Here is a 14,203-nt window from a genome sequence, read left to right as displayed (position 1 = left end):
CTCTGTGTTTGGCAGTATTCTAGGTATTAAGGATAAAACAGTAAATGAGACAGGCAAGATTTCTTCTCTCATGCAACTTCTCCTAATGATCAAATAGAAAATAAACAAGAATCAAATAAATGGAAGAAAAAAGATTCAGATGTGTGTGTGTTTGTTGGTCATATAGTAAAGCAAAGTTATGTGAAATAGGGTTATTGGGAGAGGTAGCTTAGGTTGCATCTACTTGGAATGGCTATCAGAATTAAACAAGGGAGTCAACAGCAGAAATCAAGAATTTGTCCATGGACATATTCCAGTGGGAATGATAGGTAAGAACATAATGTTTGGACAGGTTTAGACTCATATATAAGTTTGAGAGTTTTCAGCATCTGGAAGTTGTCTAAAGCCATTGCAAAGCATGAAATCATCTAATGAGGAAAATACATTACAAAAATTAGAAATGATTCCAAGTGAATTCTTGTTTTTAAAGATTGAGTACAGGAGAAGAAATCACAAAAGAAAGTAAAATTGAATGACCAGAGAGGTAACGGGAAAAAACCTCAAAGAGAATGAAATCATGGAACAAGAAAAGAAATTGTTTTTGGAGGGTATAAGTGATCAGCAATGGAAAATACTGTTAAGAGTGTGAATTGTCTGAGGAAAGAAATGTGTTCATTGACTTGACAATGTGGAGGATATTGTTGACTTTGAGAAATGCAATTGTATGGAGTGTTAGCTGTCTGAAGGATGAATGGAAATTGAAGAAAATCGGATTACTGGTGTCATTTGAGAGCTAAGTTTCTCAAGATGCTTAGGAGATGGAGCCTGGAGCAAGTCATCTTGAGAAATAATTGAGACCCGAGGAAGTAAGGAACATGAATGGAAGGTAGTGTTGTTGAAAATTTGAGGAGCATTAAAAAGTACTGTGCCTGTTTTCATGCAGGAGGAAAAAGAACTCTTGGAAGATATAGGGGACTGAAAATCAAGTTACTACTCTGTGCCAGGTATGTGCAGATGTTGCATTTAATTCTTATAATCCAGTGAGATATGTTGGAATGTCACTAATTAGTTGATGTGAAAAATGAAAGGAATACATGCACAAAACTTAACAGACCATCCCAGTTCCCAATACTGTACAGTAATACATACTCCTCATTCTTCCCCTTTGAGAAAAAAATAATCACGGGCACATGAAAAGATTCAATAGATTCCAGTGAACATATCAATCTCTGGGATCAATGAATGTGTTTTGATCTAAAACAATTCTTGGATAGTGGTTAAGGGCATAAACTTTTTTTATTCTTGTCCAGATTTAAAGCACTGTCATTTAATACATAGACAACTTGCATGAATGATTGTGTATTCACTTAGGCAATCCAGATTCATCCTTTTTTCCCCCCTTGTAACAGAGAGCTTTCTCCCACAAAAGGGTCAGGATATATTTCTTTGCTTCTTGACTTTAAGTTCAGCCATGTGCCTTTAGGAATTGATGATGTGCCAGTTCCCAGCCTAAGCCTTCTGAATCCTTGCATATTTCTGCTTGTCTTCTTGCACTTTTTACTACCATCATTAAATGACCGTATATAGCCTGGCTCACTGGTCCCAGAAGGAAGAGGAGAGTCACATGGAACAAAGTGTAACCACTTGTATAAGCCCACCTAGATCAGCCAAGGTCCATCTAAGACTCAGACCCTTAAGCAAGCCAGCCAAGATGAACCATATGTCTTCCAAAATGCAACCAGCCAAGTCTAGCCTATGGCTTTGTAATGTTATTAAAGCTTTGTAAACCCCAGGTTTCTTGTCTGTTGATTATGAATAATCTAAAGATATAATGTATGCAAAATGTATGAAACATCAATTCAGTTCAGTTCAGTCACTCAGTCTTGTCCTAGTCTTCGTGAACCCATGGACTGCAGCATGCCAGGCTTTCCTGTCCATCACTAACTCCCAGAACTTACTCAAACCAGTGTCCATAGAGTTGGTAATGCCATTCAACCATCTCGTCCTCTGTTGTCCCCCTTCTCCTCTTCCCTTCACTCTTTCCCAGCATCAGGGTCTTTTCCAATGAGTCAGTTCTCCGCATCCTGTGGCCAAAGTATTGGAGTTTCAGCTTCAGCATCAGTCCTTTCAGTGAATATTCAGGACTGATTTCCTTTAGGAAGGACTGGTTTGATCTCCTTGTAGTCCAAAGGACTCTTAAGAGTCTTCTCCAACACCACAGTTCAAAACCATCAATTCTTTGGCGCTCAACTTTCTTTATACTCCAACTCTCACATCCATACATGACCACTGGAAAAACCATAGCTTTGACTAGACAGACCTTTGTTGGCAAAGTAATGTCTCTGCATTATAATACACTATCTAGGTTTGGCATAGCTTTTCTTCCAAGGAGCAAGCGCCTTTTAATTTCATGGCTGCAATCACCATCTGCAGGGATTTTGGAGCCCCCCAAAATAAAATCTGTCGCTGTTTCCCCATCTATTTGCCATGAAGTGATGGGACTAGATGCCATGATCTTAGTTTTCTGAATGTTGAGTTTTAAGCCAACTTTTTCACTCTCCTCTTTCACTTTCATCAAGAGGCTCTTTAGTTGTTCTTCACTTTCTGCCATAAGGGTGGTGCCATCTGCATATCTGAGGTTATCGATATTTCTCCTGGCAATCTTGACTCCAGCTTGTGCTTCCTCTAGCCCAGCATTTTTCATGATGTACTCTGTATATATGTTAAAAAAGCAAGGTGACAATATACAGCCTTGACATACTCCTTTCCCAATTTGGAACCAGTCTGTTGTTCCATGTCCCATTCTAACTGTTGCTTCCTGTAGATTGCATATAGACTTGCATATAGATTTCTCAAGAGGCAGCTCAGTTGGTCTGGTATTCCTATCTCTTGAAGAATTTTCCACAGTTTGTTGTGATCCACACAGTCAAAGGCTTTGGCATAGTCAATAAAGTAGAAGTAGATGTTTTTTGGGAACTCTCTTGCTTTTTCGATGATCGAATGATGTTGGCAATTTGATCTCTGGTTCCTCTGTCTTTTCTAAATCCACTTGAACATCTGGAAGTTCATGGTTCACATATTGTGGAAGCCTGGCTTGGAGAATTTTGAGCATTACTTTGCTAGCATGTGACATGAGCGTAATTGTGAAACATAGTAAGCATTTAATGAAAATATTTAATATAGACTGAAACATATCATTTAATGAAATTATTATCACTATTATTATTTTGTTAGATTAATAAGATAATATTCTCAATGAGATTGAGAGAAAATTGGTTTTTCTGGAAATGAGAAATGCAATAGCAAATAAAATATGCAATAAAATTAGTGAATAAAAGTTTGGATATTGAAAAATAACCTAATTTGATTTTATAATAGTTCTCAATGAAAGTTCAAGGACTCAGAAACAAAACATAAAGAGAAAAAGATAATAAGAGAAAACACAAAAGGCTACTGGTATAGATCCAGTAGATCCAAAATGTATAAAACAGGAATTCTGAAAGTTAATAACTAAGAAGGCAGAAGAGAAAAAAATTAAAAATACAGTAAAGTAGTTGAGCCCACATACAGACTTGTATATTCTGAATTATAGCATTTATTAAGTAGTAGACACTATTTTCAACTTTTTATTATGGAAAATTACAAGCCTATAGAAAGACAGACTAGGTTGATGAACCCCTGTATACCCGTCACCCAGTTAGTTATTAGTCCTCAGTCAATCTTATTTCATCTACACATAAATTAACTCCTTCCTTCTCAATTTTTTGGAAGTAAATTCTAGAACCCATGTTATTTCCTCTGTAAATATTTCAGTTCTTATTTCTAAAACAAATACTTTCAAAGAGCTTAACCATTAACATTCTTTAAAAAATGAATTGATAATATTTCATTAATATCATCAAATACTTATGTAAGGCAAATGCTAACAATTATGAAAGGGGAAATTAACAACAACACAATAATAGTGGGAGACTTTAATACCCCGCTCACACCTATGGATAGATCAACTAAACAAAAAATTAGCAAGGAAACATAAAGTTTAAATGATACAATAGGCCAGTTAGACCTAATTGATATCTATAGGACATTTGACCCCAAAACAATGAATTTCACCTTTTTCTTAAGTGCACATGGAACCTTCTCCAGGTTAAGTCACATCCTGGGCCATAAATCTAGCCTTGGTAAGTTCAAAAAAATTGAAATCATTCCAAACATCTTTTCTGATCACAATACAGTAAGATTAGATGTCAATTACAGGGGAAAAAAAAACTATTAAAATTTCCAACATATGGAGGCTAAACAACACACTTCTGAGTAACCAACAAATCACAGAAGAAATAAAAAAAATAAATCAAAATGTGCATAGAAATGAATGAAAATGAAAGCACAACAACCCAAAACCTATGGGACACTGTAAAAGCAGTGCTAAGGGGAAGATTCACAGCAATACAAGCTAACCTCAAGAAACAAGAAAAAAAGTCAAATAAATAACCTAACTCTACACCTAAAGCAACTAGAAAAGGAAGAAATTAAGAACCCCAGGGCTACTAGTAGCAGGAAAGAAATTATAAAAAGTAGGGCAGAAATAAATGCAAAAGAAGCAAAAGAGACCACAGCAAAAACCAACACTAAATCAACAAAGCTAAAAGCTGGTTCTTTGAGAAGATAAATAAAATTGACCAACCATTAGCCAGACTCATCAAGAAACAAAGGGAGAAGAATCAAATCAACAAAATTAGAAGTGAAAATGGAGAAATCAAAACAGACAACACAAAAATACAAAGGATCATAAGAAACTACTGTGAGCAACTATATGCCAATAATGGACAACTTGGAAGAAATGGACAAATTCTTAGAAAAGTATATCTTTCCAAAACTGAACCAGGAAAACATAGAAAATCTCAACAGACATCACAAGCACAGAAATCAAAACTGTAATCAGAAATCTCCCAGCAAACAAAAGCCCAGGACCAGAGGGCTTCACAGCTGAATTCTACCCAAAATTTGGAGAAGAGCTAACACCTATCCTACTCAAACTCTTCCAGAAAATTGCAGAGGAAGGTAAAATTCCAAACTCATTCTATGAGCCACCATCACCCTAATACCAAAACCAGACAAAGATGCCACAAAAAAAGAAAACTACAGGCCAATATCACTGATGAACATAGATGCAAAGATTCTTAACAAAATTCTAGCAAACAGAATCCAACAGCATATTCAAAAGATCATACATCATGACCAAGTGGGATTTATCCCAGGGATGCAAGGATTCTTTAATATCTGCAAATCAATTGATGTAATATACCTCATTAACAAATTGAAAGATAAAAGCCATATGATTATCTCAATAGATGCAGAAAAAGCCTTTGACAAAATTCAACATCCATTTATGATAAAAACCCTCCAGAAAGCAGGAATAGAAGGAACAAACCTCAACATAATAAAAGCTATATATGACAAACCCACAGCAAACATTATCCTCAATGGTGAAAAATTGAAAGCATTTCCTCTAAAGTCAGGAATAGGACAAGGGTGCCCACTCTCACCACTACTATTCAACATAGTTTTGGAAGTTTTAGCCACAGCAATCAGAGAAGAAAATAAATAAATAAATAAAAGGAATCCAGATTGGAAAAGAAGAAGTAAAATTCTCACTGTTTGCAGATGACATGATCCTATACATAGAAAACCCTAAAGACTCTTCCAGAAAATTACTAGAGCTAATCAATGAATATAAGAGATTTGGAGGATATAAAATTAACACACAGAAATCCCTTGCATTCCTATACAGTAACAATGAGAAAACAGAAAGAGAAAGTAAGGAAACAATCCCATTCACCATTGCAACGAAAAGAACAAAATACTTAGGAATAAATCTACCTAAAGAAACGAAAGACCTATATGTAGAAAACTAAAACACTGATGGAAGAAATCAAAGAGGACACAAATAGATGGAGAAATATACCATGTTCATGGATTGGAAGAATCAATATAGTGAAAATGAGTATGCTACCTAAAGCAATCTATAGATTCAATGCAATCCCTATCAAGCTACCAATGGTATTTTTCAGATAACTAGAACGAATAATTTCACAATTTGTATGGAAATACAAAAAAGCTTGAATAGCCAAAGAAATCTTCAGAGAGAAGAATGGACCTGGAGGAATCCACCTGCCTGACTTCAGGCTACTACACTACAAATCTGCAGTCATCAAGACTGGCACAAAGACAGAAATATATATCAACGGAACAAAATAGAAAGCCCAGAGATAAATCCACACACCTATGGACACCTTATCTTTGAAAAAGGAGGCAAGAATATACAATGGAAAAAAGACAATCTCTTTAATAAGTGGTGCTGGGAAAACTGGTCAACCACTTGTAAAAGAATGAAACTAGAACACTTTCTAACACCATACACAAAAATAAACTCAAAACGGATTAAAGATCTAAATGTAAGAACAGAAACTATAAAACTCCTAGAGGAGAACATAGACAAAACAGTCTCGGACATAAATCACAGCAGGATCCTCTATGACCCACCTCCCAGAGTGATGGAAATAAAAGCAAAAATAAACAAATTGGACCTAATGAAACTTAAAAGCTTTTGCACAACAAAGGAAACTATAAGCAAGGTGAAAAGACAGCCTTAAGAATGGTAGAGAATAATAGCAAATGAAGCAACAGACAAAGAATTAATCTAAAAAATATACAGGCAACTCCTGAAGCTCAATTCCAGAAAACTAAATAACCCAATCAAAAAATGGGTCAAAGAACTAAACAGACATTTCTCTAAAGATGACATACAGATGGCTAACAAACACATGAAAAGATGCTTAACATCACTCATGATCAGAGAAATGCAAATCAAAACCACAATTAGGTACCATCTCATCCCGGTCAGAATGGCTGCTATCCAAAAGTCTACAAACAATAAATTCTGGAAAGAGTGTGGAGAAAAGGGAGCCCACTTACACTGTTGGTGGGAATGCAAACTAGTACAACCACTATGGAGAACAGTGTGGAGATTCCTTAAAAAACTGGAAATAGAACTGCCATATGACCCAGTAATCCCACTGCTGGGCATACACACTGAGGAAACCAGAATTGAAAGAGACACGTGTACTCCAATGTTCATCACAGCACTGTTTATAATAGCCAGGACATGGAAGAAACCTAGATGTCCATCAGCAGATGAATGTATAAGAAAGCTGTGGTACATACACACAATGGAATATTACTCAGCCATTAAAAAGAATACCTTTGAATCAGTTCTAATGAGGTGGATGAAACTGGAGTCTATTATACAGAGTGAGGTAAGTCAGAACAAAAAACACCAATACAGTATACTACCACATATATATGAAATTTAGAAAGATGGTAACAATGACCCTATATGTAAGACAGCAAAAGAGACACACATGTATAGAACAGTCTTTTGGACTCTGTGGGAGAAGGCGAGAGTGGGATGATTTTAGAGAACAGCATTGAAACATGTATATTACCATATGTGAAACAGATTGCCAGTCCAGGTTTAATGCATGAGACAGGGTGCTCAGGGCTAGTGCACTGGGATGACCCTGAGGGATGGGATGGGGAGGGAGGTGGGTGGGGGGTTCAGGAGGGGGAACACATGTACACCCATGGCCTATTTATATCAATGTATGGCAAAACCCACTACAATATTGTAAAGTAATTAGCCTCCAATTAAAATAAATAAATTAAAAAATATAGCATCAAATACTGAATCTTGTTGAATTTCTAATTGTCTCATGAAGTGAAGTGTTAGTCACTCAGTCATGTCTGACTCTTTGTGACCTCATGGACTGTAGCCTGCCAGGCTTCTCTGTCCATGCAATTCGTCAAGCAAAAATACTGGAGAGGGTAACCATTCCCTTTGCCATAGTATCTTTCTGATCCAAGGATCGGACCTAAGTCTCCTGCATTGCAGGCAGATTTTTTGTCATCTGAGCCACTAGGGAAGCCCAGCTATGTCGTAAATGTCAGAAAACAATTTTTTAAAGATTTTTGGCCATTTGGTTGAGTCAAGGTCTAAATAATGTCCTCACATAGAAACTGGTTGATTTTGTCTTATGTGCTTTATTAGATTGCTTTCATTTTTTTTTCATTTTTACAATTATTTCTTATTAAAGAAAAGGTAGGTTTTTGTTTTGTTTTTAATCGTGGAGTTTTCCAGTCTGGGTTTTGTGAATTGCCTCCCTGGTGTATTAAATAACAAATATTTTTTAACTCCAGTATTTTCTAAAAGTTAGCATATGGATCTAGAGGCTTGATCAGAAAAGCCTTTTTTTTTTTTTTTCCTCTCTCTCTCTTTTTTTTGTAAGGCTGCTTCATGAGTGCTTTCTATTAGAAAGGACAGAATGTCTGTGTTTTTATCTTTTTGTGATATTATAAACAGTTGATCAATGCCCAGACTCATTATGGTTTGAATAATAGTAATATTCTGTCATTCATTCCTTAGTTAGTAACTGGAATATTTCTATAAAAGAAGTTTCCTTTCATCACTATCTGGTTACTCTGTTGCACAGAATACAAAAGGCAGAACAGGTATATAATCGTTTCCCTTTTAACTAGTTTTCAAAATTATGACTTGGTTCACTAACATCTTATGTGTTTAATTTTTCATACCATAGAAACATAGATTTAAGTATTTCTGATGATTTCCAAACTACTTAATTTCTTGTTAATGATGAAAATGTCTGTCTTTGACTTATGTGAGCATCTTCAGATTGACTTTTGAGTCCTTTAGGCATGATCTGTCTTGGAATGTTTCCTTGCTGTGAGGTCTGACAGTATACTGAGCTCACTTTGTAAAATTTCTACTCTAGACTTGAAATCAAACATTTCTCCAAAGAACCTCAGTTGTTTTTAATGAGAAACGGTATGTGGTGGCCATAATTTAAATGCTAAGAGCATTTATTGTAAATGGGTTGGTCATTTTCTCTTGGCTTTTTTAGCATGCAAAGTTAGGAAATATTTTCTTTTAAAGGAAAATTCATCACAACTTTGCATTGGTACTTTCAATTCAAATTCAAGATTACAAAAGATTTTACTTTACTATTTCAATGTTACATTTGTATCTCCTCTACTCATGCTGAGACTCCTGGTTCTCAATAACATGGGAGAATTATAGAATCAGAATATCACATTTATACATTTTTATATAAAATAATACCCATTTCAGATTCAGACTAACAAAATCAACACCTTGCTTACAATATGATTACTTAAAAATTCATTTTAAAATTCTTTTTAATTCTTGGGTTATATCCTTCTAGGGATTTACAATCAAATTACTATTTTTAAAAGTCATTTGGAATAATCTCTATGTCATCAATTAAATACACATTGTTTACTCACAAACTATCATTTTAATTTTTTAGAAATTGCTTTAAAATAAATTTATTTATAAATATATAAAATGTATAAAGCAAGACATATTCAAAGAAATGTAGGTTTTTAAATTCTTTTTCTCCTTTTATAAGAAACCATTGTTTTTATTTTTTTCTATTGTTTACTTCTTAAGATCAGAAAATGATTCTTTATTCTATTTTAGAGTTACATAGTGCTACTTTGTGGGTATATTTATACTTTTTAAAACTAGCTCTGTTGAAGAATATTTAGGTTTTACAAGGTAATAATCTTGTAATGAATAACTCTGTACAAATAGCTACATACTTTTGCCAGGGTATCTTCGTGAAATTTTTTAGAAGTAGAATTGTTGGTTAGAAAGTAATATGTAAGTAATTTTATTAGATGGTAACAAATTACCTGCCATAGAAGTTATGCATTACATACTCATATGAGCAATATGAGAGAGTTCATTTCCCTACAGTCTCATTGACAGAGAATGTTGTCAAGCTTCCAGATTTTAATTGTAGGCAAAATTAACAAAAATTACATATCCAAAGTATATCTTGGAAAAAGTTGAATTTTTATAAGGAAATCATACATTTTTTGCAGGTGGTAAAATTCCCTTTTTCTTAGCCTTACTAAACTAAAACCAGTTATCTAAATAAACAAGGAGTTAAGAAACACACACACACATACATACATATGCGGTGCCACTGAATTCTCCATAAAACTGAATATAAGAGACATTGGAATAGTTTCTTCAAAGTTTTAAAGGGATAATTGACACCAAAGCATTCCATAACCTATGAATCTATATTTTTGAAATAAATACTTCAGAAAGAAATTTTAGACAGGCAATGATTCAGAAAGTAGACAGCCCAAATAGACTTCCTAGTGAAAAAAAAAAATCATTAGAAAACTTTCTTTAGCTACTCAATAAATGAAACCAAATGAACATCTAAAGTATATGGAAAATCTGAGTTTTGAAAAAAATTAACATAGTTATGCACTGTGCATGTGTGTGCTTAGTCACTCAATTGTGTCTGACTCTTTGCAACCCTGTGGACTGTAGCCTGCCAGGCTCCTCTGTCCATGGGGTTTTTCAGGCTAGAATACTGGCACGGGTTTACATTTCTTCCTCCAGGGGATCTTTCTGTCCCAGGTATTGAACCTGGGTCTCCTGTGTCTCCTGCATCTACAGGTGAATTCTTTACCACTGAGCCATCGGAGAAGCCTGTTGTTGGGATCAGGGAGGCTTCCAGTGACAAGCAGTCCCTGAGGGATGGGGTTGAGGAGAGGTTCAGGTGTATGTTCTGGGGGAGGAAACTGAACAGAGTGTGGGGACCAATGGGCAAGAAGGCCAGGAAGGGAACTGAGGCAAGAGGATAGAGAGCTGTGAAGGGCAGATTAAAGTTCTCCATTAAAAGGGAGCATGTCATTGGGGCAGAACTCAGAAGACAGCCTGGGGAGGCCACATTTGTGATCATGGGACCCAGGGTTGCTGCCCTTTCCTCACCTCCCAGCTTTGCTCTCTTGAATGAGGCCTGTGCCAAGGGGTGAGTCTGTGCCCCATCCCCTAGGGGGCACCTCCTCCCCCCAGGTGAGGATCCAGAATTGGTTGGAGTGGCTAGGTGCCCGATTGTACCAGGCCTGCTTGAATGCACTAATATGTGTCAAAGTATTGTTTTTAAAGAGAGGACACAATAAGAACAAATAAAATATTCTGGATATAAAATTTCCAGACTATTCTAATGAAAACTATGAGTTGAGTGTGGTTAGAAAGGAATGTATGCTAAAGTTCTTATCCTGATGATGGGAGAATTCTTTTCTTTAATGGTAATAGAGAAATAATAGCTCAGTTTTTAAAAGTTAATTTAATGGTAAGCACTGAAACCAAAAATTTAAACTACTTGATGAAAAATATAAAGAAAACTCAAGTAATATATCAACATTAGAAAGGAGAAAGCAAAGAAGCAAAAGAAAACATAAACACCAAAAAAAAAAAAAGCCCAAAATAAGACCCAGGAAAGAAGACTTTATGCAATTTATATCCAACATACTTATGACAAAAATTATGTACAGAAGATTGAAAACAAGACTACACATCAGAATAGTGAAGTGCGCAAGTCGCGCAGTTGTGTCTGACTCTTTGCAACCCCATGGACTATACAGTCCATGGAATTCTCCAGGCCAGAATACTGGAGTGGGTAGCCTTTCCCTTCTCCAGGGATCTTCCTGACCCAGGAATTGAACCGGTGTCTCCTGCATTGCAGACGGATTCTTTACCAACTGAGCTACCAGGAATAGTGAATATCTGTTATGTTTTTTGATTATCTAGCATTTTTTTTAAAACTCTCCTATGTTTGGACAATTTCCTACTTATGTGTTCAGCATACTCAAAGTAGAAACTGGAAAATTCATTTTGTCACTCGACACATTTACGACACATTTAAGGCACAAGTGTGTGACCTGGGTAAATCCAATTGAATGTGGTGCTAGACTGTAGTTCAGAAGTGAGCAGTGTCAGAAAGGGGCTCCATGAAGAATTCATTTTACTAGCCGTGCTAGTCAGTATAGTACTTAAACATTTGGCTGTCAGGTATGAATTGCTTCTAGGACCAAATTCCTGGCACAGAAGTTCCATCAGTATCAGGTGCAAATAAAATCTTATCACTGAGAGTCATGTAAACTCTAGCCTCAAATGCTCAGTACTGGTGGCAGTGAATTTCCCTCCTTGGGTTGGTTCTGTGATATGGTTATGGACATTAATTCTAGAATCTTTCGCTTGTTCCTCCATCCCTCTCAAAATTTCATCAGCTGCCGTATCATTATAGCAAATTCATTTTCTGCTTCGACTATTAAAATTAACTTCCTTTGCTTGTAACTTATAACCCTGACTGATACAGACACTAACTCCAGAAATCATATTAGAAAACAGAACCTCGGGCAAATAGAAAGTATCTGGAATTGATTATCTGGTCTGATTCAGGCTGAAGGCTCTGAAATCTAGCCAATATGAAAGGCTCTTGGCAAGCAGTAAGAAACAGCCCTCTAATTTTCATCTGTGGTCACCTGCAATGAAGTAGCCACAGAAGGTAAGTCTTTGAGAGAACCAGGGCTACAGCCAAATAACCATTTGCAGAGACATAAAGAGCTCAAGGAAAATAGAGTGTTTGATTCTAACAGCATTTAATGACTTAAAAAAGAATTACAAGTCCAAAACCTGAGGTTCATACTTCAAAAGAGAGAAAGAAAGAATTTCTTGGCTAAAAGGCTAAAAAGTATTTTATCAATTGTGGCATAGGTCTGAGACACATAAAAAAGAAATTCACATTTTGATCCTAAAGTTGCCAGTAATTTGCAGTTAAATTCACAGTCTTGTCTGGAGTAGGAAATGACAACCCACCCCAGTATTCTTGCCTGAAAAATTCCACGGACAGAGAAGCCTGGTAGGCCACAGTCCATAGGGTCACAAAGAGCTGGGTGTGACTGAGCAACTAAGCACACACATCACAGTCTTCTCTGATCTCAAATGTGACAGTCAGGGCTTTGGGAAGGACTGAAGACAGAGAGAAATGGATTGATCACACACAACATATTCATTTATGCCTACCCCCTAACCCATGTTGCCCAAAAGGGCTCTGAAAAAGACTCTCTAAAGGCATAATTATTGAAAAAATAATTGTTGGTAACATCAGTCCCATCATTATCTTTGAAAAGTACTTGAAACTGTTCTCTGTTAACTTGGAATGCTAGTAAGAGACATTGCCATTGAAATGGAATGCTTCATTTAAGATGCAAAGACAGCTCCTGGAGTGGTAGATTCAAGCCATTAAATGCCAGATCATGGACAGGACTATAGTAATTGGTAGAAAGATAGGTTTTTTCATTAGACTGGTTTGATTCACAATGATCCATGGTGGGTAATTGTTTATTGATCCCTAGACCTGAAAAAAATGAGAAGTCTACCTTATTAAGAAGGATAGTACTTGATTTTTATAACTTAAAAAAAAAAAATAGTATAGTGAACAGAAACCAAAGAGTCATAGCTTTTCACTCAAATCTTAAACCTATTCTTGCTTGGAGAATTCCATGGGCTAGAGGAGCATGGCGGGCTACATGGGGTTGTAAAGAGTCGGGCATGACTAAGTAACTAACATACACATGGCCCCTGAAAAGAGGAAAGACATTCATGGGGGAAAAGCAGGTATAACCTCACAAACATATTCTGAGAACCTCCTAAGTTTCTATGTGGCCTTCACCTGGTAGCCCAGATGGTAAATAATCTGCCTGCAATGCAGAAGACCCTGATTCAATCCCTGGGTCAGAAAGATCCCTTGGAGATGGGAATGGCACCCTACTCCAGTATTCTTGCCTGGAAAATTCCATGGATAGAGGAGCCTGGTGGTTACAGTCCATGGGATTGCAAACAGTTCGACATGACTGAGTGACTAACACTTTCACTTTTCTTTTTTCACCTGAGTTACTATACTGGGAAAAGACAAAAGATCAGAGCTTTGAGGCATTGTTGGAGATGAACTTGAACAGAAGGAAAAATCATAGGTCTCAAAGTATTATTTTTGTCTACCAATCAGAATGGAAGCTTGTGTGGATCAGTAGAGGAGATTTGGACCCAATTCATCTTCATGGACAACTTATTGGTACCCCCAAACCATTATCTGGCTTTTCTCCAATTTCTGTGTATATAATTTTATATAAATATAGACAGCAAAAGAGACACAGATGTATAGAATAGTCTTTTGGACTCTGTGGGAGAAGGTGATTGTGGGATGATCTGAGAGAATAGCATTGAAACATGTATATTATCATATGTGAAACAGATTGCCAT

Source organism: Cervus canadensis, chromosome 7, assembly GCF_019320065.1.
Source record: "Cervus canadensis isolate Bull #8, Minnesota chromosome 7, ASM1932006v1, whole genome shotgun sequence".
Classification (NCBI taxonomy): domain Eukaryota; kingdom Metazoa; phylum Chordata; class Mammalia; order Artiodactyla; family Cervidae; genus Cervus; species Cervus canadensis.
Note: the sequence above shows the minus strand (reverse complement) of the source record.